Below are 25,091 nucleotides of genomic sequence, written 5' to 3'. Positions count from 1 at the left end.
GTACATGAAGGTATTTACTACTATTTAATTATACCTATCTTATAAATTAGCTATACACTTTTAGAGACCTTGTTCCCCATGAAAGACAGGGAAATTAGTATTAAGCAGGATTAGACAAAATATTTTCTGGAAGCCAAATCCAATCCATTGCCTGTTTTTGCCTTGCCAACAAGCCAATAATGGATTTTACATTTTTAAAAGGTTGAAAATTAATCAAAATAATATCATGTGACACATAAAATTAAAATTTCAGTATCCATAATTAAAGTTTCATTGGATAACAGCTACACCCATTTGTTTAGATATTCTCTATGGCTGCTTTCATTTTACAACAACGATGTTGAGTAGTTGCAACATGTATGTCCTATAAAGCCAAAAATATTTACTATCTGGCCATTTATAGAAAACGTTTGGTGATTCTCCTTATAAAAGAATAACAGCAATATAAACACTGACAAAACAAAATTAAATATAGTAATACTTGCAATCTTCATTTACAGGAGACTTTTCTAGTCATTATTGAACCTTTCAATAATGCAATCCCATATTTACAAAATAGTAGTTTTTAAATTCCATGAATAGCAGCCATGGGTAGACTTTACCTGTGAGATTAAATTATGTATGTATATTAAAATACATTCAAACACACATATATAAAATCAATGCAGTGTAGGAACTGAAGAATCAAGGAGCAATTTTTATGCTGAGAACTACTGACATGGAAGGGTATATAAACCAAGAAAAGATTTAAGAACTTTGATTATCTGATACAGGTAAGTGTTAACATTGAATCTTGTTGATTTCAATTAAAAAAATAGAAGTACTAACTAATGTGTTCATGATCCTCCTCTATATTACATAGCATGTGATGAATTTTGAGTAATAATGTGTCTAACTTAATTTACATTTGATCATTTTAATTAAAGAAGTTACAAAGAATTTACTGTGCTCCTTAAAATCTGAAGTACCTCATTTGTCCAAAATACCTAAGTTTGATGTTGTTTATTTCTTTGAGGACAGAGTTATATGAAGAAATTTCTATTGGTATGTAACAGAAGTTTTACAATAAAATAGACTATTTCTTCTTTTAAAACAATATGAAGTTAAATAAATGCACTCCTTTTTGCTAATTCTTTTCTTTTCCACCTCAGGGGCATTTCTTCATATTTCTTTGCTCAGCAGTCTATCAGACTTTAAGTAGCAAAATTTATAAAATGAAAGAAAACACTTAAGCCACAGGGTTGAGTGAGTAATCTTCCTCTCTTAGCAATTACATTGCTAATGGAGTCTCCACATCTAGTGATGAACTGTATAATTTTGCCAAATCAAAGATTGTGTATATCCTGATTTGCATGGCTAATGTGTTAGTAAGGTTATGCTACTATTCCATTTTGTGTTTGTGTACTGAATAAAGAAGTTAACTTATTTTACCTTAACTGAATTTTTTTGTTGCTGTACAATAGGCATCAATTAATGGTGATTATTCCAAAGCTAGTATGCATAATCAACAATACCAAATACTGTACATGTTAACATTCAAACCCAGAGAATAATTTTAATACAGGCCAAGTGATCTGTGACACAATGAGTCTTAAAGTTTTTATGCCCATTTCAGGGTGTTTTTGGTTTGCTTAGATCCCAATTGCATTTCTAATTTATAGTTCACTGTACTTTTTCTCCCCCATAACCCTACCTCAATTCTTCCTCCATCTCATTTCTTTCTCTAAGTGATTTTCAACCTGTTAAATTTCTCATTATATTATTAATCTTCTGAGGACCTGTGCCTAATCACTTTGACTTTCTAAGGGGGTAATTGCACAGTTTCATGTTAACTTGACTATCATGTCAGACTTTTTCAACTTTCCTTACTTCACATTCTTATGCTTTAAAAATATGAAAGCATTCTTTGCTCCCAATTTTTTATGTTAGAGTTTTTCTCCCAATTATTTCCTGAATTTAATGAAAAACAATCACATTATTTTCAACTTACTAGTATGCAACATATTAATGTGTATAAAATATCATTAACAAAATCAGTATTTAAAAGATTATTAAATATAAACAACCCAATAATTGTACTCTTTTCCAAACATATAATCAGTTGCTCCAACACTAATTTTTAAAAATTTATCTTAGTCAACTGATAAAATGCTAGCCTTATTATATAGTAAATTCCAAATTTGACTTGGTTTTTGTACTTTCTCTTTCAGTTCCACTGACCTATTTAGTTTTATGAGTAAGAAATTTCTTTAACTATTCTATTTTAAAACCTATCTCAATGTCTTCTAGAGCTTAATTCTTCCACTTGATTATTCTTCTTTTCTAACATTGAAATAAGCCTTAGAAAAGTAAGTTAATTTTTCCAGATAAATTTATATTTTCCAAGTTCTGTAACAATCTTCTTGGTGCTTTGAATTTTATAGAACTTAGGGGGACAAAAATAATATGATAATCTTCATAGACACTAGAAAAGACATTTGGCAAAATTGAATGCCCATTTAGGTTAGAACGTGCACAAAACAGGAATTTATTAATACTCCCTCAACAGAATAAAACATGTATAATTCAGTACAGTTGCTAGCATGTCACTTGGTGGGGAAGTAATGAGGAGTTTCCTACTAAAGCGAAGAACAAGTGGTGGCCCCATTAGCAATTTTCTGTCCTACTATTTGACATTTAGTTAAAAATCTTAGCCAGTACAATTTAACAAAAGAAAGCAGTTATATATTATAAATTTTATAATTATAAAGTTATAGATTAAAACAATTTAAGAGGCACATTATCTTTTTCAACCATCACACTTTATAGACCTTTGTAGATACTTTCTTGGTAAACTATAAAAAGTTATGACACACACAATTGAGAAAATATGAACATAGATGATATTTAGAAAGTATTTTAATATTTTAGTGCAATAATAGCATTGCAAATATCTTTAGAGAAGATCCTGAAATGTTTTCAGATAAAATAATGTGCTATCTCAGATTTCTCTGAAAAAATATTCTGGGGTGGAGGAAGAGAAAGGGAGCATAGATAGAATAACCTTGGCCATACATTAATTGTCAGAGTTGGGTAATGATACATTGAGTTTCATTACACTAACTTTCCATGTGTTTGAAGCCCATCATAAAAACAATAAGCGTGCTTATTCTTTTTTTTTTTTTTACTGAGCCTTTCTTTGCTCATAAAAATGTTACTTTTGCAGAAAACCACATGCAGTCTCCACTGCATCCTCTTCTTATATACTCTGGGTGGTTTTCTTGGAGTTTTGTTTCCTTGAAGTGTCTGTATTGTTTGGTTATATAAGGATGACGGGAATGGAAGAAGGTTAGGAGTATGTATACTAACAAGTTCTGACAAGTTCACAGATCAGAGGGAGTGGAAGAGTGTAATAAATAAGCATCTGCATAAATTTCTGGTTGCAATCTCACAACTCAAGACTTAAAAGTTTCTACCTTTTTCACAGTTGGTCTCTGCTTATAAGTTACATTCTCAGGGTACCATGATATAAAATCACAAAGTAGACACTCTTAAAATAGTTAGCTTCTATAACCCACATACCAGTAATTGACTTTTAGATCTGGTTAAACAGGGCCAAAAAAATAAATTTCATGGTTTAAGAAAGTATGAAGTTCTGCTCACACTTAATAGATTTGTACAATTTTCTTAATTACCACCCCCCAATTTCTGTGTTTCTGTATCTACGTGAGATTTTCTTGATTTTACTAATAGTATTCTTTTTGGAAAAGTTAGTCTTTATGTTAGCATCCATCAAATATGCTTTCAATAGCTGGACTTCCGGCCAAGATGGAGGCTTAGACTGATATGCTCAGTCTCCCTCTACAACTAGAAAGAAATACAACTACCTCAAAACAAAAGATAACCAGAAATTCCAGAAAATAAAACTACATGGAAGACCAATGTATGAAGTTATAAACCAGCGGTGCTCTTCCAGACGGGTAGAAGGGGCGAAAAACTTGAACGGAAAGGTTGGGTGGTGCTGTTTGTGGTAGCAGCGGGGATAGTGGCAGGGAGAGCAGTCAAGCCCCGGCAGCTCTCGACCCCAACTCTGGGAAAGGCAGCCCCTGTATTGCCTTGGATGGAGAGGCCAAGAGGGTGGAAGGACGGATCCCGGTCTCCCAGTGGAGAATAATGGCAGGAATCCATCTTGGACCCCCAACCCCACACAAAGCACCACAGCGCCACGAAATAGGTTGCGGATCGCCAATGTTCGCTGGGTAGTGATGACAAAGTGCCACAGTGCAGCGAAAAAGTTCAGGATTGCTACTGGTCACTGGGTTGCAAGGAGTGCACGGGGCTTTGCCCCCTATAGCCTGTCCAGGAAGCAAAGCAAACCACAAGTCTGTCAAAATGAAGCAGACAACAATTGAAATCCCAGTGACGCAGCTCACCAGGCAGCAGATGAGGAACTTGCCAGGTGAACAAATAAAAACCTTTCAGAGGCTCAGTTCAGAGCCATAGTTATAAGGTGGCTTACAGAATTAACAAAAGATTTGGAACAAGACAGGGAAGGAAGGAAAGCCACTCATACTGAAACGAACGAAAACACATACAAGACAAGTGGTGAGCAAATAAAATCCAGAGATCAAATCAGCAAACTGGAGCATAGGGAAGGAACAGTCAACCAGTGCAGAAAGAGGAAACAAAAAGTGAGGAAAGTGAGGAGAGGATCAGAAACCTCTGGGACAGCTATAAGAGACCAAACATCTGGATTATAGGATTGCCAGTGGGTGAAGAAGAAGAACTAGAAATCAAAAAACTATGTGAAAAAATAAGTAGAACTTTCCAAACCTGGGGAAGGAAATAGACTTACAGGTCCAGGAAGCACAGAGAGTTTCAGAAAAACTGGACCCAGGGAGAACCACTCCAAGACACATTATAATCAAATTGTCAAAAATTAAAGATAAAGAGAGAATCTTAAAAGCATCAAGAGAGAAGAAGAGAATTACATACAAAGGCGTCCCAATAAGACTGTCAGCTGATTTCTCAAAGGAGACCCTGCAGGCAAGAAGGGACTGGCAAGAAATATTCAAAGTAATAAAAATCCAAAACCTACAGCCACAAATACTCTATCCAGCAAAACTGTCATTCAGAATAGAAGGGCAGAGAAAGTGCTTCCAGGACAAAATAAAACTGAAGGAGTTCATTAGATCCAAACCACTGTTATATGAGATGTTAAAGGGACTGGTTTAGAAGAAGGAGGATCAAAACTATGAGCATTAAAATGAAAACTGCATCACAAGAACCAACAACAGAAGCTAGGGAATTGAAACAAAGGCAAACTAAAAAGGCAACAAGAGTAGAAAAAGAACTATAGGTATGGGGAACATACTGGGAGGAGGTCAGCAGGGAGGGGGCAGGGGGAGAGGGTATAGGAATTAAGAAGCATAGTAGGAAGGAATGGAATAGACAGGAAGAGGTTGAGAAGAACTATTTGCACAACCAATGGACATAGACTAAATGGGGGGGGGCAACTGGAGGGAGGGGGCCACTGGGTGGAGGGGAGCAGAGGGAAGGGAATTTGGGACAACTAACAGCATAATCAATAAAACATATTTTAAAAACTACACTTTCAATAAGTTGACTCTCAGTAAATTTTCTGAAGATTTTGAAATCATAAAAGTCAAATTACTGAGCAAAATTACCTTCTATCACATTACTGAGTTCACACTCCTTTTCATCCCATCCCTATACCTTTATCCTCTCTTCAGAACAACTGGAATATTTTTTTTCCTATTAACAAAGTATTTTTTTTTTCTTACATTCAGTTTCTGGAAACATATTCTTTTGAAGAGGTCTTGCAAATAATTACTTAACCCAGGTATTCTTCTAGTACATGCAGAATATCAGTTGTTGATCAGTTTGACCCATTGTTACATCAGAATGAATTAGGACAAATTGTGCTGATGCAAAGTAGAAATGGAGAAACAGATTGGTCCTGGCATAACCAAATGTGTAAATTCATAGAGCTAATAGGTTTGCCGAGAGCATTTACTTAATTCTTCATCATCCATATGAAAACAAAAAAAAATTCCTAGTCTTGTCTATGTGCGTGGACTTAGTGACAAAGCCAGAGCTAGAATGCAGATCTTTAATTCATGGTCTAAAATGCTTTCTACTCTGTTGCCTCTAATACCAAAAGATATTTTTATACCCTTGTGAAAATACCAGAGTTTAAAGGGAAAAAAAAAGAATATTTTCTGACTCAAGTACAAAGAGATAAACTTCCCTTGAAGTATGAATTGAATAACTATTGAGAAACACAGCAAAGTCCAGTTTTGATCTCAGAGATTACGGCTCTTATTCTTTTCAGACTTGATAGATAATTGGATTGGTAAAGCCCGTGGATAGTGAAATTCGACAGATAGCAGAAGGAAAGATTTAAAAGACGTAAGTGAAACTGCAGGTTTTTTGGAGATGAAGTGCAAAGATATTTTTGTGACAGAGCAGAATAATTTCTTATTTCAAGGTAATTATCTATAGTTGAGGATTTATCTAATATAATACATGTAAGGAAACTTATGGTAACAGTGACAGACACTTTATATTGTTAGTTACTACACATAAATATGTACAGTCAATATGTTGAAATGTAATGTTATTTTAAAACATATGTAATAACAATTAGAATAAACAGATTACGTATTGTTATATTTTTAAAAGGGGTAATGTAGGTAGTTTTCCATTAGTAAATGTGTATAATATCCTTAAGTCAGTTGTTCTTAAATTGTGATGCACATCTAAAGCAACTGGAAAGGTTTCCTTTTGTTTTGTTTTTTAGATTTTATTTATTTATTTTTAGAGAGAGGAAAAGTGAGGGAAAAAGAGAGGGGGAGAAACATTGATTGGTTGCCTCTTGCAGGCTCCCAACTGGGGACCTGGACTGCAACACAGGCATGTGCCCTGACTGGGAATCAAACCAGTGATCTTTTGGTTCACCGGCTGGTGCTCAACCCACTGAACCACACCAGCCAGGTCTGGAAAGGTTTTTTTAAAGCAAATATGCTTAACTCCTACTCCTTACTTCCTGAAAGCTTCTGTGTGGTGAGGTCCAAGGATGTCTACTTAAAAATATTCCCCAGGTACCTGATGCACAACTCTGGTTGGGATGTGGTCCTAAATGCAATGCTCGTGATAAACTCTATCTACTGGACAGACAAGAGATTTCAGGCAACAATTCACTTACTGTCTGTCACTTGATGGCTAGTGGTGCCTAAACAGCCACCTCTCAGGACAGTACGTGATACAGGGCACATGCTCATTACAAAGCTAGAGAAGTTTTTGGTTGAATGAATTTTTCCTTATCTTCATATTCTGAATTTCAGATAACCTAGTTACTCCTCTGTGTTCATTCAGAGCATTCTGACCACTCAAAAAACTTTAATTTAAGTTATTGATTAGAGATGTTTAGAAAAATACTGGTATGAGAAATTAAATAAAATGACCAAAAAGTCCTACACTAAATATGATCTAGAAAAACAAAATAAAGCTTATAGAAACTAACTGAAAAGCAACTAATGACTTAATTTCATAGTATTTTATTTACTATCATTACCTGTCAAAATGCTATATTTAAAGTAGTCAAATAAGTAAATAAATTACAGTGCAATTAACTTTTACATTTCTTTGGATCTTCCTAATCTAAATTTAAAAATTACGAAGAATGAGTGTTTTTCAATATTTTTATTATTTAAAATTCCATAAATACAAAAAATGAAAAATAGTAGCCATCTACATTTCTTATATCCAACTTCAACAATGATTGAGAATCTGCCATTCTTGTGTTACTTACAGTTTCAGCCACACTCCACCCTTCCACTGGCATGTTATTATATTTTTGTTACATTTTAGGTAGGGTTTAGACACATTGTATAAGTTTGGGCGTTCCCAAAACCAGCCTCCCGCTCAATAATTTGCTAAAAGGGCTCCCAAAATTCACTGAGAGATTATATTCACAGTTATGGTTTATTACATGCAATGTATGCATTAAAATAAACCAAGTATCAAGTATTCTCAACCTGAGAAGCTCATCTGAACTTCAATGCCTAAGATTTTATTTGGATTTTGTGTTGTAGGCATGATTGATTGATTAACTGTCCACAGGACTGAACTCAGAGACCAGCCTCCACTTTCAGAGACCTGGCTAATATTATGTGTTCTCAATTCCCCACGATGCACCACCTTGTTAGCATAAACTATGAGTTAGAAATATTGAGTTAGAAGTATTGAGTTTAGTTCAATGGGCCCATCATGGATAAAAAAACATTTTTATTACTTGGAAAATTCCAAGAGTTTAGAAGGGACCTCCCATGAGCGAAGGACAAGGGTCAGACATCTTTGGGTAAAGAATTTGTTTTCACACTCTCCTAAGGAATATTTAATTCTTAATATCTCAAGAATAATTTTCAAGATTGCATTCTTGACCTCTTATTCTTCTTATTTTATAGAATGTCTTCTATTTTTTAAAGAAATAATATCTCTGAGTATATTCATAATAGTATTTTTGAAATTTTCTTCAGCTCTGTGCACTGAGTTTTTATTTTTTAAGTTTATTTTGTCTTACTATTTGCTATTATTTAGTCTGTGTTGGAGAATTTTCCCAAACCTTCTGGTGATCCTTGATTCTTTGCTTTTATTGCAGAGGGATGCACTAAAAATTTGAATAGTGCTTCTATTTATTAGGTATGAATTAATACAGGGAGTGCTTTGTGACTGGTAAATATCTCAGTTAGTGTATCTTACTTATGGAATAATCAAAGCTCTTTCTTGAGGAAAATATTTTTTTTTCTACTGGAAAATATTCTTCTCTTCCAGAGAGGACTTTTATTTTTCTTTTTTTTTTTTTTTGTATGATGAGTGTGAGTGAAATAGTGATATTTGCTAGTAGCCTGTGTGATAGAAGACCAATAAAAGCCTTATGAATCTCACACTTAACATACTTGTTTACTTTTTCTGTTTATTTCTGCTCTGTACTTTATTATCATGCTTCTCTATGCTGGATGTCTCCAAGTAGGGAGCTCCTTAGATTTGTTTTGCAATAGAATAAATTCCTTGGAGGAATTTGCAATTTCTTGTAGAATATTTAATGCTGGTTTACCAGATAAACCTAGAGTTCCTGTTATCTAATCTTAATTATAAATGGTGAATTAAGGATTAGTAGACACTGTGTGGAAGTCTACAGTATATTCCATTATCCCTGCTGTTTACTTTTAACATATCTATACTTGTATATTTAAAGTGAGACCTAAATATAAACAGCAAATAGTTGGACTTATTAAATTTGATAATTTCTGCCTTTTATTCAGTTTGTTTAAAGTGTTCAAATTTAATAGAACCATCAAAATAGTGTCTTCTATTTGCTCTATATTTGTCCAATCAGTTTTTTCCCACATTTTCTCTTTTTATTCCTCCTTTTTAATTGACTGATTTTGTGTGATTCCATTTTATTTTCAAATATTAATATTGATAATACTATTTTGTAACTTTTAGTGGTTGACCTAAGGTTTATAAGTTGTTAAAACCTTTTTTCAAGCAATTTTTTTCCACTTTATGTATAGTGTAAGAGATTTAAACAGAATATTTACATTTCCTCTTTTCCCTTCTTTATGCTTATATTGTCAAATATTTTGTCTGTGTATGTTATAATGCTTAAAATAAATTATTTTCATTTTTATACTCGATTATCTTACAGAGAGTTTTAAAATATAAACTTAATCTTTTTGGTATTTTATACATTTTAATCACATCATGTGGTAATTTCTTACTGTGGATTCAAATTTTCAGGTGGTAACATTTTCATTGACTGAAGAAATTTCCTAAATATTTCTTTTAGTACAGGTTCTATGGCAACAACTCTTTAAAGTTTTTATTTCCCTGAAAAAATTTTTATTGCACCTTCATTTTGAAATATAGCTTTGCGGAACATATACTTCTGGGTTAAATATCCCAACCTCCCATTATTAAAAAAATGTTGCCTTATTGTCTATTTTCTTTAGTGTTTCTGATGAGAAATATAATACTATAATTATATTTGTTGCTATTTTTTTCTGGCTAACCTCGAGATTTTCTCTTTATCTTCATCAGATTAATAATATTTCTTGATGTATTTTTGGGGGGGGGGGGTATGTATCCAGTTTAGTGTTTTCCAAGTTTCTTGGAACTTTGGGTACTATCATTCAATAATTTTAGGAATGCTTGGCTGTTATCTCTTTAAATATTTCTTCTGTCTACTTTCACCCTCTCCTGGGACTTTAGTTGCATATACAGCAGTTTCTCTAATTAGGTTGTTTCATTCAACATCTTTTCCTTATAATGGTGATGAGGAAAAAAAAATGATTTCCAGCTGGGGCCACTGATGTGTGAAGTTTGCACTTTCTTCCCATGTCTGCATGGGCTTCCTGATGTACTCTGGTTTCCTCCCACACCCCAAAGATGTACATGTTAAGTGAATTGGGTGTCTACATTGCTGCCAGTCTGGGTGAGTGTAGGGTGTTTGTAAGTGGCCCTGGGATATAAGGCTTCCTCTCCATAGCTGGTTCCCACCTTGTGTCCTGAGCTGCCAGGAGAGGCTCCAGCCAACCACAACCCTGAACTGGAATAAGCAAGTTAGAAAATATTGATCTTACTTGTTTTTATTGAATATTTTATTAAATCTATAGCTCACATTTATTTCAATGTTTAAAATTAGAAGTGTTTTAGGTCTTTATTTACAGGTTTTTTTAATTAAAAATATGCCATAGGAACATAACTCTTGTTTTTATGAATCAGTCTATAGTAAAATTGTTTTCATTATAAGTTATTTTTTTTAAAGTCAGATTCCAAGAAACTATAGGCATAATGTTAAGTGAGAACTTACTGTATGTTAGACTATTTAATACTATTCCACAGCTTCTGTTTTTCTGTTCTGCTTTTTTCTTTTTTTCTTTCTTTACTTCACTTATTTTACTTTTTGTGCTTCACTTTAGGTAATTTCCAAAATAGCTAGAAATGTAAAACATATCAGATATAAAGAATTACCAAGTATTTTCACTCAACAATTATGATTTTCCATATATTAATTTATGTTGTCCCCCTTTCCGCTATATCTTTTCACATATAAATATTGTAGTAAGTATACAGCTCTTATGATACTTGTGAAAGAATAATTTTAAGTTATTTGAAAAAACATGGAAACTGTAAATATATCAATACATATTTAAATGATTAAGAAACAAATGAATAAACACTAATTATGATATTCTGAGGAAAGGAAGAGAAGAAAAAAAATCAGAAAAAGGATTTGTATTTTGGAATGATAAAAATGTCAAAATTATAGAAAGTATCAAAGCTCAGCACAGAAAAAAAGATGTTAAAATTACAAACCTAATATACAAATTCCTGAAATACATATGCAAATTGTATGTCTGTATGTATCTCAGATCACTTTTCTTTATGGTTATGAATTTTCTACCCTTTCAAGAACTAAAAGTAAATAATTTCACTGTGATATGCAAAATATGGTGCATGTTTTCCAAACAAAACTAGGTTAGAAAGCTAACTTTTTAAATGTAATAAAATTTCTTAAACTCTGTGATGTATGTTTTCTCATTTGTAAAAAGAAGGCAAAGTGGCTTTAGAGTTGTGTTTTAAGTCATGGAGATAATAGATGCAAAGAATTTGACATATAGAAGCTGCTCAATAGAAGCTGCTAAGTTTTTTGAGGGGAGGGCTGTTACAATTTATAGGCACACTGAAAATAATAAAAATTAAACTTATAGTTTGAATTTATTTTAGCAGTTAATTCATTTTGTGATTTTTAGGTACATATTTAACTTTAATGAGATGTGTATTTTAATAAAATAAAAAGGCATTTATTTTATAGTGCTACTGTGACTGTTAGAAGAATATATATAAAATGCCAAAAATGTACCACTACCATATGTGGTATATATACATAGATGTGTATATATACAATAGTACTGCTACTATTACTACGGTTATGCTTATGAAAATCATCTGTTCATGTTCAGAAAACCTCTCTTAAACATTAAATCACAATTTACATTTTTTATCATAAGACATATCCATTTTTAAATAAAATATGATGTTTCTAACATGCTTCCTTTTGCTCTTTGCACTAAAATTTCAACAATTTATGTTCCATGTGGTTCATTTTACTCTTAGCTATTTTTCTCTAATGTCATCATTAATCTCAAGGCCTAAGCTTCTGAATATCCCACCATCATCTGTTTCAGGTCATCAAATACAGATCTGTTCTAGATCATCAGATATAGTTCATCTAACTTAGATTTCAGAAAGGTGTCACTAATATTAGATTGTCTTGAGTGCATATGGATATGAATCAAAATATAACTATAGTCTCCAGTTCTCTCTTTCCCATTACTGCTTAAGGAGACAAAAATTCATATAAATCACCCCTAGTTTCAGCCCTATGAGAATACGAGTATTCTCAGCTATGACGTCTATTACACATGCTCTTAACTGCACAATTATTTGTTTTATGCACTTCTCTTTTTGAAAAATTGATTATTTGGGAAGATTTTCTTCTTAATTAAAAAAATGTGAATATTTTCTAGTCTTAAAGAGAATAAGAAAGCATACCATTTTAAATTTTAGGTGGATAATTGCAAGCTCCACTTTGAAAAGAGTCAATAATGAACTAGTCTAAAGAACGAAAATTATTACAAAAGTAATACATAATTGGTTTTTGAACAAGGTATAGACAAGGTAAGAAAAAAGTGCCTAACTTTTCAGAGAAGAACTGTAACTAGTTCCAAAAAACAGAGTTAACAGATTTAGTTTTGAAAAATAGTAGGCATTTTTATGGTAGAAAAGGGAAATATTATTAAAAGTGATAGGAACAAATTGGGTAAAAAAAAATACAATTTTGAAATGTATGATGCATTTATCAAATAATGAAATATTTAGGGGCTTAGGGTATTATGTGCCCAATTAAAATATATGAAAAATTGAACCATTCATTGTTTAATAAATTTTAAAAATGGATTGAGATAAAAAGAGAAAAGAAAGGAAGAAAGGGAGAGTGTTGCAGGGGAAAATTTTTTTTTCTTCATTTTGAAGAGAGGGAAGGAGGTACTCACAGATAAGCTAGGTAAGCTCAGAAGTAACAGGAAGGAGGTATAGAGACAAAGGCATTATTTTTTCTATGACAGATTTGATGGTTAAAAAATAAATTTATAGGATGTTTATTTCAAAGTTTCAGTAAAAAAGGCATAAAAACTATAATAAATTTTAAGGCTCTGAAAGTAGGTTTAAGAGCCTTATTAACCCAAATTAGAGAACTCTCATCCCAAAATTGCAGACTGATAGAAGTGGAATTTAGAATCTGGTTTAAGTTTAATGAAGCCACATGGAAAAATAAACTAAGATTATATTCCTCTTGATTTCTGCAACTCTCTCCGTCACTTTGTGTGTCTTTTCTGTGAAGTTGCTGACTTTCCCCTTTCCAGTAAAGCTAAAGGCACCAGTTATCTTAGTTGTTTTCTAAAGGAGGCCTGTCCCAGTGTGATGAAGATAAAGCTGAACAAAGAATATTGCTTAACATATACATTTGATAAAATTTCAGAACAAGATTTCTTTAACATTTTTATTCTTCCCTGAGGACCAGACAATTTGTAAACCTGTGCAAGCAATTAGTAACAGAATTTAGACTATTCTGTCTCCTTTTATCATACTAATGGAACAGGTGCAATTCACTTCTAGTAGTAAGGTGATGTTTAATAGGATGCAATTCATGACAGAAAGGTAAGAAAGACTGTTTCAGCCAGAAAATTGTCATATGATGTATAAAGATAAAAGCCACAAACGATTGAGTACAGTGAGAGGGGCAGGGATCATTATGTAGAGATAAATTTCTTGCCCAGTGCCAAAAAGTAGAGCCATTGAGACAGGGCACCAGGTAGTCAAAAAAATATAGACCCTATGTATGGTGAAAAAGACTTTTGGATAAATTCTTAAGTTCCCAGATATGAGGGTCTCTGACATGCCCATGCATATGAGGTCCCCTAGAGTACATATATAAATACATTTGGTTATTTTATTTTATTAATCTGTCTCATGTAGATGTGATTATTTGGCCAGTGGAAAGAACATTGAAGGGTAAAGTTTCTCCCTTCCCCATACTGACATATACCAGGAAGCCGCTGAAAGGGAGATTCCCAATCTGTGACCTAAGTCACTAATCAGAAGAGACAGGTGCAGTTGACCTCCTACTTCAAATTTATGATCTCTATGCTGTTGCATTTATATCATGAAATTTACAAATTAAGAACATATATACTAAATTATTAGGTTAACAGTCTTTCAAGATGTGTTTCAGTGTAATTATACACACATGAATATTTTGTAAATCAATTTCTTTCCTTTTTTTGTTTTTACTAACAATAGATCATTAAAATGAACTAATAATCATTTGACAATAAGTACATTTTTATAAAGAGAAAAATTTAAGAATGAAGGGAAGCAGAATAGTTCATTCCAGATTATATCTCTTTTGCAGAAGGAATATCTTGAGCTGATTATTATTAAAAAACTGCATACACAGGAGAAGCTCTGAAAACTGAAACCGAAGTTACTGTTTTGTAAGGGACATTTACATTTATAAGGGAAAATTCTATTTGTAAGGGTGTCTCCCTGACTGTATCAGGAAGAGGAAGATGATTAAATCTCTAGTGACTTTTATTAATAGGAAGGAAATAACTTAAATCTGTATAACAACCATACTTCTGTTACTTGTTATTGTGCTTTTCCTAGTAAACCCCTATATCTGGTCATCCTCCCCACCCACTTCTCAACATTTCTTTTGTCTTTAGCTATAGATAGTACTTAAGATAGTGGCTTGGGTCACTTCCAAGAGTTACTCAGTTTTCCTGGGTCTCTGTCATGTACACAGGAGGTATACATGTTATTAAAGTTGCAGGGATTTTTTCTGTTCATCTGTATTTTGTTACTGGGGTGGGTATCTCAGAACTTAGGAGAGCAGAAGAAAAATTATTTTCCCTTCTCTACATAGATGTATGACACAAATTTCATTCTTAATCATGACAGTGAGTATTTAGAGTTCCTTTTTATTAATTTCACTTATTAATTTAAATTAAATTTTATTAGTTGTAACCTTTTTTTTGCCAGTTATAAAAAATGTGGATAATTACAACCTTCATATTAAGACAGGTAAAATAAGCTCAAATCTCACCATATTAGTATATCTACAACTGCTTATTAAATGAAAAAATAAAAGCAATGTGCATAAATTACTGCAATTTTATATCTACTTCCAGGATTATATTTTCACTACCAAAAAAATGAATATTCAGTAAAATAGAATAGTCTTGAGGAAAATACACATAACTTCCCTAATTCTACTTATAAGAGATGTTTAGAATCCCTTAACTTTTATGTTATTCATAATTATCTTGTGTTTTTGCTCCATTTGAAATTTTGAGGTTAATTTTTTTATATTTGGAAGTATTTGTATAAAATATTTTACATATAGCTTAAGAAATGAGTGAATATTTAAACCACTTTAATTCATTTGAGCCATCAACTTATTTTTTTCTTCCCTTTTTGAGGAAGTTTAAATTATATTAATTACTTATCGTAAATGCTTTTTTATCTGCTTATATAAGATATAATTATATGTAGCAGTTAATCAAAATTACACATTTTGACATGGCCTGATTGAAAGTGGGTTCAGAATCTTTTAAAATTAGAAAACTAAGCAGAACTTTGATTTGTTGAAAATTCTTATTGAAACAATTACCTTATAGTTCTGTACAAAGTAAACACTTGACCTTTTCTAAAATACCCAATTCTCCATGTGAACAAAGAGAAGAAAATGAGCATGTGCTTCTACTGGCAAAGCTCTTCTTACCAGCAGTTCCTTAAAGCCGTGTTAATTCTGACCCAGGACAATGGTCCAACCTTTCTTTCTTTGAGTTTTCTTATAACAGATATTGAATACCCTTTAATTCACATAAAACAAGTAACCAGTCACCATATATTTTTTATGAATAAGATATATACATATTTATACATGTTAATATATACTCATTCACACATGTAAATATATATATATATACTCACTCTTAAAATGAATTGTATCTTGCTATATTTTAACTTCGAAATGATTTCTAGTAAGTGTTTGAGATTTATTTACTTCTAAAGGGCTTGAGGTTGCAAAACATTTTTTAAGTCTAAATTAATTAATATCTCATTTTTATTAAATGAATAGTTACCACAGACTTGTAGGTTCCAGATAATAAATTTATGTAAATATACATTATATTTATTTGAACTTTCATTGGAAATTAATTAATCTGATCTTAAAATTTACCATTCTTATATATTTTAAGTTGACTTTAGCTAATGATAATATCATCTAAAATGAGATTTGGCAAGGAGAGAAAGGCATATGGTTAACAAATATTTTTTGCCATCATCCATTTCCAGGACTTATTTAATTGGAAAAGCTACAGGGTTGAATGGTGCTTTTCTTATTCATTTAGTTTCCTTTATGATCTTGTTATATATTCAACTGCATGATCCAAACATCATAAAGTAAGTGTGTGTATGTATACTTGCATGAGTATTAGAAAAAGAGGAGAGGGGGAGAGGAAATGGAAGGGGAGAGAAGGAAGCAAGGAAGATAGGAAGGAAGGAAGGGGAAAAAAAAGAAAAGGAAAAAGAACATACAGACACATGAAATAGAGAAAAAAAATAGTAAGAAACACAGACAGAATTGTGAACCTATTAAAATGAGTAGTTGCAATAAACCCCAAATAAAGAAAAGAAAGTTGAATTTTTATATGTAGTTGTAGGCCATATATTTATATGAAACACATATTTTGTTTTGCTATATTTGAAATAAAAATTTTGTATAAAAATTGATATCTGAAATATAAAATTGAGATTACTCCCAGTTTATGATATTAAGATCTTTTGAGAACTTATAAAACTGAATTCAAATAACTGAGCAGAATTTCAAAAGAACTAATAACATCAAATTATCTGATCTCTCACTCTTGCTATTTCAATTCCACATTGCCTTTTAGGTGCAATGAGCATAAGATCATCAAGACTAAAGTCTACATTAATTTTTGTATCTTGACCCAGAACCACACTTGTCCACATCCATAGATTGAAAAGAGCCAATTATCTGACCACAATCTTTGTTACTCTTCAAACAATAATAAAGACTGAGCCAGAGATTTAAAAAGAGATAAACACATTTAAAGTTTGTCTATTCCCCTTGCATAATATTGGATTGGAAAGCCTGAACTTGTAATTTATTAACAAGATAAAATAAAGGTGACTAACTAAGCTGGACTTGAAAATAACAACAAAATCACTGAATGTGTCTTTAAAATGGAATTGCCTATATATTTTGAAGTTTTTAGTTGAGATCATATTTGGAGTTAATTTGAAGAGGAGTTTGCAACAATCAGAATTAATACTTCGAAGAAATTTGGGTGATTTTAAGGACAAAAGTTTTTATCTTTTGCTTTGGTTTAAAATTTTAAATAATAAATGAGAAAATATTACTGGGTATAAGCCAGTGAGAGAATTTAAGAAGTATGGATTTTAAATATTTTTATTTCCTGACTGAGTAGTTGAGAATTCACATGCAAAGTATGTTTTTTTATTTGTTTCACTTATGACCTGCATTTTAGCCTACACTTAAAGTCTACCTCTACCACAATATGTTTTGAAACCTAGAGTGGGATTTCTAACACACACACACATATATATATATATATATTTTTTTTCCTTTTCTTAATCTTTATCCCATCTCATGCTTGGGCTTTACAGACTCACATTCTTTTCCATGGCAGATATTTAATAAAATAGTTTTCATTAAGAATGTATGATAATTAATAAGCTTATGGGAGTCTTTATGAAAATGTTTTTAATGTATTTTCCTTTCACCGATATACAAATAGTCTGAGAAAAATTATCCTCTTTTATTGCACTGTACATTCCAAAGCTTTTAGCACTTTTTACATTTTTCTACAATAATTGATTTTCTCATTTACTTTTCTCCACCCATATATAAGTTCATTGAAAGAAGCTATTGTTACTTATTCATCTCAGAAGAGTTAGCATTTAGCATTTTGTATGGTATTGTACTAAGAATTCAATCCATATTTTAAATAATGAATGAATGAATAAGTGACATGCATATAAAGGGATAAGATAATGGAAAGCCACATTTCTCATAAGAAGTGTTTAGGAAGATAATTTTTCATCTCTTATGTCTATAATTTTTGCAGAGACAAAAATAGACTAATTTATGGTTCATTCTTACCTCTTAAGATTTTTCCTGCCTTCACAAAATCTCTTGGAACATGCTATATATTATGGCTTAGTATAATGAAAGGGTTACAATAATTGAATCAGTTAGAAAACTGGCAAATAAGTAGATTCCCCTACCAATAGTTCTTGTTAAGATAAATGCATTTTTATATTTTTTGTTGTTTTAGTCTTTTCAGACTTCTCATCATCATACACAATATTGGACCTGCTTAATCAATAACATGTTTTTAAGGTTCAGTCAATGAAGAAGCATAAGAAAATCAGTTTGTAAATTTGTAATTCATGACTCAGGCTTGAACACTCTTCTTGTTTACAGCTATTTCTTTATGATGTTAGTTAATTGGTACTATCAGAGGACATGTAACAATTATTTTTTGGTTTCTGTCTGTTGATTCCAATAAAATAAAAGTTGAGCATAGTAAGTTTTACTATTTGGTTGTCAAACACAGCATAATGTTAAGTAAGCTAAGGTTAATTATGCATTATTTTAAATCAAACACTTGGAGTGGCTAGAGTTTAGCTCACAGACATAGCCATGCATATTGTTTGATAGTAAAGCACTAAACCATCAGGTAATTTCTGTTAAAAAAAGATACAGGCTAAAATGAAGTCACTTTTGCTAAGGCATGTCACCAAACCAAAACTCAATAATTAATCTGACTGTAGTTTCAGCCCTCCCAGGAGTAGAATTTTAAACCAATCAGTCTGGATTTTCCTGATCAATACTAGTGAGGTAATTTGCCAGGTAAGACCCATGTCTTCCCCTAAGGGAAGTCACCCTTGCTTGAAATAATCCACTCTTAACTTTGTAGTCCCATCCTCTTTCTCCTTATAAGAACCTTCCATTTTGTACAACTCAACCTGATCATGAATCACTTAATAAAGACACTTAGATCTTCAAATTTATTCCATTGAATTTTGTTCTTTAATATTTCTGAAGCTTTGCTTGCTGGGGTGCTTTTAGGGAAACAAGGGAGATATAAGAAGAGTTAACGCAACTTTTAAATTCATCACATGTTAAAATTTTTTAATTTATTTTCCCATTAAGAAATCAGTAGAAAACAATGAACCAGTGTTGAAATTGGCCTTACTAGGGAATATCTAATTCTGTAATTAATTTAGTCCTTTTGATAAGGGAACTCAAAAGTATTAAAGATCTTAGCTTCAATCATGATTGATAGGCTTAAACAATTAATGCATGTGGGAATCTGTAATTCCAGAAACTGCAATGTATAACCACATGACTCCAGAAGGTCTACAAGTACTTCAATGTTTTGCCCCATGGAGTATGCAAGTGATGGAGGTGGTATCTGAGCCATTGTGTTCTAGGAAGGGAACTCCCTGACACAGATAAAAATTTGTTTATCAACAGATAAAGGAGTTCTAGGAAAATCCCCACCTGACTACAACTCAACCAATTAACCCCACCCCCCCAAATTCCTTACCTATCCGTTCTTTTCCTTACAAAAAGGTCAGCTTGAGATAAGATGTTAAGATAACTTTTGAAGGTACATAACCCCACCATCTTCTCAGATCATAAACATCTGAATAAAGTGCCAATAAACATTATCCTTGTCTCTACTTATTTGTTCTGGTAGTGACAGGTGGCATGAATGCCAAATTTTCTGGTTTCATTTTCACATTTGCTATAATGATAATACTTTTAAAAAGCAGATATTTAATTTAGCATATCATCAAGAACTTTTTTATATGCTAACATCAATAATCACATATTTTCTTAGTTTGTGATCAGTGGGTTGAAAGGAGAGTTTCCAGATAAAAAATAAGAGATGTATTTAAATTTTATTTTCAAATGAACGAGGCATAGTTTTTAAGATAAATATGTAATATTTAGAACATACTTATAAAAATTATTGGTCACTTATCTAAAATTCAAATTTAAGTGGGAATCATATTTTTAATTGCTAAAACTGGCAACTCTAACTATAGGGCTTCTCTTAGAGTGGATTATAATAACTAGCTATTTACTAGATGTTCAACTCCTTTTAGATGTCCTACTTTCTTAAAACTGTAAGCATAAAACAACACAATACTCTTATTGATGCCTAAGATTCAATGTATAAGAAACCAATCCATGAGCTTCAGAATATTTGGAAATTATTGAATCTTAAAATTACGTAAGAGGGAAAGTGAAAGAAGTAAAGTCATGGTTAGAATGTTATGTAGATATAGTTTGTTTTTCTTTCAGGCAGAATTTAGTGGAATATTGTTACCAAACACGTAGTGTTCTACTGCCTGCAGCCACCCTCCAGGCAAAATTCCATAGGCAAAGGTTTGTTAATAAAGGAAAGGAGTCTTTATTCAAAAGCTACACAATTTTGGAATAACAGCTTTCCATGTGTATTAGTCACAGCTTTAATCACTTAAGCATATCAATTAAGGCTAAATTCTAACTCTTTAGCTATAGCTGTATTCATTTAAGCATAGCAGTTAAACTAATATCTAACACCTGAGTTCTAGCATTCCCCCTGTCAGTTTTTAATTATCTTATTTCTATAGGATTCATTTACAAACTAAAACGATGTAAGATACAAAAACTACACAATTTTGGAAGAATGGCAGGCTTCTGACTCAGAGCTCATCCCCTCTAGAATACCTAAAAAAAGAATAACCCTGCCACCCTCTGCCAGGTCAGCCCAATCCCTAGGCTGCATCTGGAGTTCCTTCCCATCCAAAATACTGTCCATTGAAGAACTCAAGCAGCTGAAGCATGATCATGCAGGAATCCTTGAGAAAGAGAGCCCAAGAGCCAGTCTCTGTTGTCTTATTTTACACCTTCTGGCCCAAAATTCCATGCGCTCCAGAGGCAAGTCAGCTTCTCAGGCAACCTCCTCCTATGACCCCTCCTTACTCCTCCGCAGTGATCTGATCAGATCTCTCTGTATCAATACACTGGAAAATTCTGCTAAAATGCTAAAGATAGAAAACCCTTTGTATAGTAAAGATATTAACCTTGTCCCAAAAGAGGTCTTAGTTTTGTCCTTGGCTTTGAAGAGATCATCTCTATACCCTTGGAATGTTGTGCCTGATAGGAATGTCTGTTTACCTGGGGTTGTGGGCCAGCCAGATAGTAACACTGCGGTTTAGGGTGGAGGCTTCAAGCCACATCAATAATGTGATGTAGAGTGGTGGTTTGAGGTCATGGGTATCAGCTCATACTCCTAAGGAGCTGGAGACTGAGAAAAGGCACTTGGACAATTAACCATACTTAGATGACAAAGTGCCATAAAAAGTCCAGATATCAAATCTCACGTAAGCTTCCCTGGTTGGAAGTACTGCATGTTACACACAGCTTCCAAGAGGCATTTTCACTGTCTATGACTTAATGGGGAAAGGATATCTGGAAGCTCCACATTTGGAACGCTCCTGGACTCTGCTCTATGCCTTTCTTCCCTTGAGTGATTTTAATCTAATATATCCTTACCCTGTAGTATACTGTAACCATGAGTCTGTGAATCTTTCTAACAAATAATTCAAACTGAGGGTGAAATTTCCCAAACTTGTAATTAAGGAAAACTCTCAAACCTCTCAATCTTGTTTTACCTTTAAAGTAATGTGAATTACATTAGTAAAAACAACAACAACAACAACAAAAAAAATACTTGTTAAGAATGAAATAAACATCAGAAGAAGTGATTTAACTTTATATTTGTTATCGATTACTGCATAATAAATCAACTCAAACTTTTGTGCCTGAAAGAAACAGTTTACTCTCACAGTTTTGTGGGCTGATTCAGCTCAGGTGCAAATCTCTGTTTCTCTGCATGAGACTAGGTTAGGTTTACCTAATGAGTACTTTGGTCAAAAAACAAAATAATTCCAGATGGAAGTACTATGATATAAGTAAGAGGGGTGAACAAAAAGATTGATAAGTGTTGCCAAATCAAGTAAGCAGTGACTGAATAAATCAATGATAACAATGTCTTATAAGCGAGATTCAAATAACAAAAAGCAAAATGGAAATAAAATTTAAGTCAGGGTATTTAGAATTAAAATATTCTGAGATGATTATATTTTTCTAGAGATAAACATAATAACATTGGATGTTGATAGGTTTGCTTATCTAGAATATAATCATAGAAAAATAGGGACAGTTTCATTTCTGAATTAGTGAAAGAAGAGAAGTAGGATGTGAATATCTACTCAGCTGATTCCAAATATGTCAAGAAAAGGAAGAGAGATACAAATAAGCATGAGACAATAAGACTGACTATATTTAAAGGAGTAAGTGTTCCAGCTGAAAGCAAAGATTTTAATACCAGCTATTTGATATTTTAAAAAGATACAGTTAAGCATAAATATGATGAAATTTTAATATTGAAAAGATTAAAAATTCAAAAATTTAACATGCAAATTAAACAATAAAAATGTGTCGTCGTCGGCAGCCGTCCGTCTCGAGAGACGATGGTGTAGCTTCTTAAGAGTCTATCTGCACCACCGAGAATGGTTGTGCAGTCCGACTCGGGAGTGACACGGTATCTGTCTCCTCCCGTGTTGAATCGACATCTTGCGATGACGCTGGAGTGTCCTCTCCAGTGAAGCTGGAGCTACAGAGCCTGGGCAGGGTGATATGGAGGGTCTGCTGTTGCCCATGCAGCAGACCCCCCCTCTCTTCGCAGCTGAAGGATCCAAGGGAAAGACGAAGTCAATACAGCTTGGCTTCAGGTGCGCCGCAGGAGTTGCCGGTGTTGACTACAACGTTAAACCGCCTTAGGGACTCTGGCTCCAGATTTTCTGTCGGGGTTTACTCCCTTAGCCTTTCCCCTGAAGAGGTATGCCGCAAGGCAGCGGAGGTTTTTTGGAGTCAGAGTTTTCCTTCTCTGATGTGCCCTGACTGGAAGATCGAACCAGCGACACTTAGCTCGCAGGCCGACGCTCAATCCACTGAGCCAAACCAGCCAGCAATAAATTAAAAAAATAAATAAATAAATAAATAAATAAATGAAGTGTATAACTATAATAATTCAAACATGATAGACTTCTTGTCATTCATGATAGAGTTAAAAGGATCACCAAAATATTTTTGCGAGAGTTTTAATTTAGTAGAAAGCTATAACAAATTGAAATATGTATTACTCATTAGCATAGCATCATATTATATAACACACAGAATTACAGAGAGAAATAGCTAATTCACCAATACACTGTGGGATTTAACATACTTTCTTAGTAAGTGGCAGATTAAATGGACAAAAATTAGTAAACATTTAGAAAAATTATATAACACATTACAAACTTGATCAAATGGACATACGTAAAATTCTATTTTAAGACCTTGACAATAAAAAGCATTTTTAGTAATATAAAAATCATTAAGAAAATTAATTTTTAAAATATAAAATATAATTATTTGAAATAAATTTAAAGACACTATTTAGCCAGAATTGAAATGCATAAGCATATATAACTAAGAATGTATAGTACTATAATGTCAATTTTTATGACCTTAAAAAATTAGTACCTTTCATTGATTGTCTCTATATCAAGTGAAAGAGTATGACTTAAATTGTATTCTGAGGATATAAAGCTTAGTAAAAATAAACCAACTAGGACATTTTAAAAATAAGGCTTAACCTCTTAAAATTGTTCTGGGTCAGACATTTTTAAGCTTAAATTATTTTAAACTTTCTAGAAATAGAAACTTACATGTTTCGATACTTGTGGAAAAACATAAAAAGAGGTAATGTTACGCAACTTGGTGCTAAAACTGACAGTGAGAACATACAGAACAACGAGCACAGATAACGACAGCAAGTTTTCAGTCTCGTTCCAACTCTGATTCATCAGGAATAGCTGCTGACAAGTATTATGTAAATAATAAACCATTAGCCTCATTTTCTCTCACCAATTATAATATTTGCCTTAAACACATATGGCTTTACAGATGACATTTCCCATTCTTGCTATAAAAACCTATTTTGAAATAATATAGATATAAATTCCTATTTAACATCATCAGAATCAATTTTAAGACTACAGTAGAAAATGATCAGCTACTGTTATTCAGATGTGTTCACCCTAGGAATCAAAGAATGGTATTATCTTGAGAAATCTATTCATATAGCATAGCAAACAACACAAAAAAATTGTAAATATCATAAATGATGGTATAAATTTAACAACTCTTCCTTAAATTTAGCAATGGTGGAATCTTTTCTTAATATGCTGAAAATTTTCTGTCATAAACTAATAGCCGTCATCATATCTTGTGGTGAAACTCTTCTGGTGTTACAACTACCATCACAGTGTTTTAATTGTAGGTGTTTTTGCTTTGTTTTGTTCAGTTTCAGAAGTTATAGCCAATGCAATAGACATAAAATAAAATTAACTGGTTTAACTATTGGAACTAAGGAAATTACAAAATTATTGTCAATTCAAAGTATAATGCGAAAGCGATTTTTGAAGAGTAATTAAAACATGAAATAGCTAACAATAGTCCTAACTATAAATGTTTAGACTTCTTCCAATTAGGACCTAGAAAGATATGAAAGACATGTCTCTTGATAATAAGAAAAACATGAGCAAATAATAACTATACTATTGTATGTGGCTACCAAAGAGCAGCAGACATAAAGAAATCTTGAAAAACTTAATTCCAGAGAAAAACAAGCCTTTTACATGAGGAACAAACTCTACAACTTCCATGTCTGGCGTGGACATAGAACTGGGATAAGTAAATCGAGCAGTGACCCTACCACAGACAGGTAAAACCAGAAATC

This window comes from Furipterus horrens, unplaced genomic scaffold, assembly GCF_987537825.1.
Source record: "Furipterus horrens unplaced genomic scaffold, mFurHor1.1.pri manual_scaffold_6, whole genome shotgun sequence".
NCBI lineage: Eukaryota > Metazoa > Chordata > Mammalia > Chiroptera > Furipteridae > Furipterus > Furipterus horrens.
Note: the sequence above shows the minus strand (reverse complement) of the source record.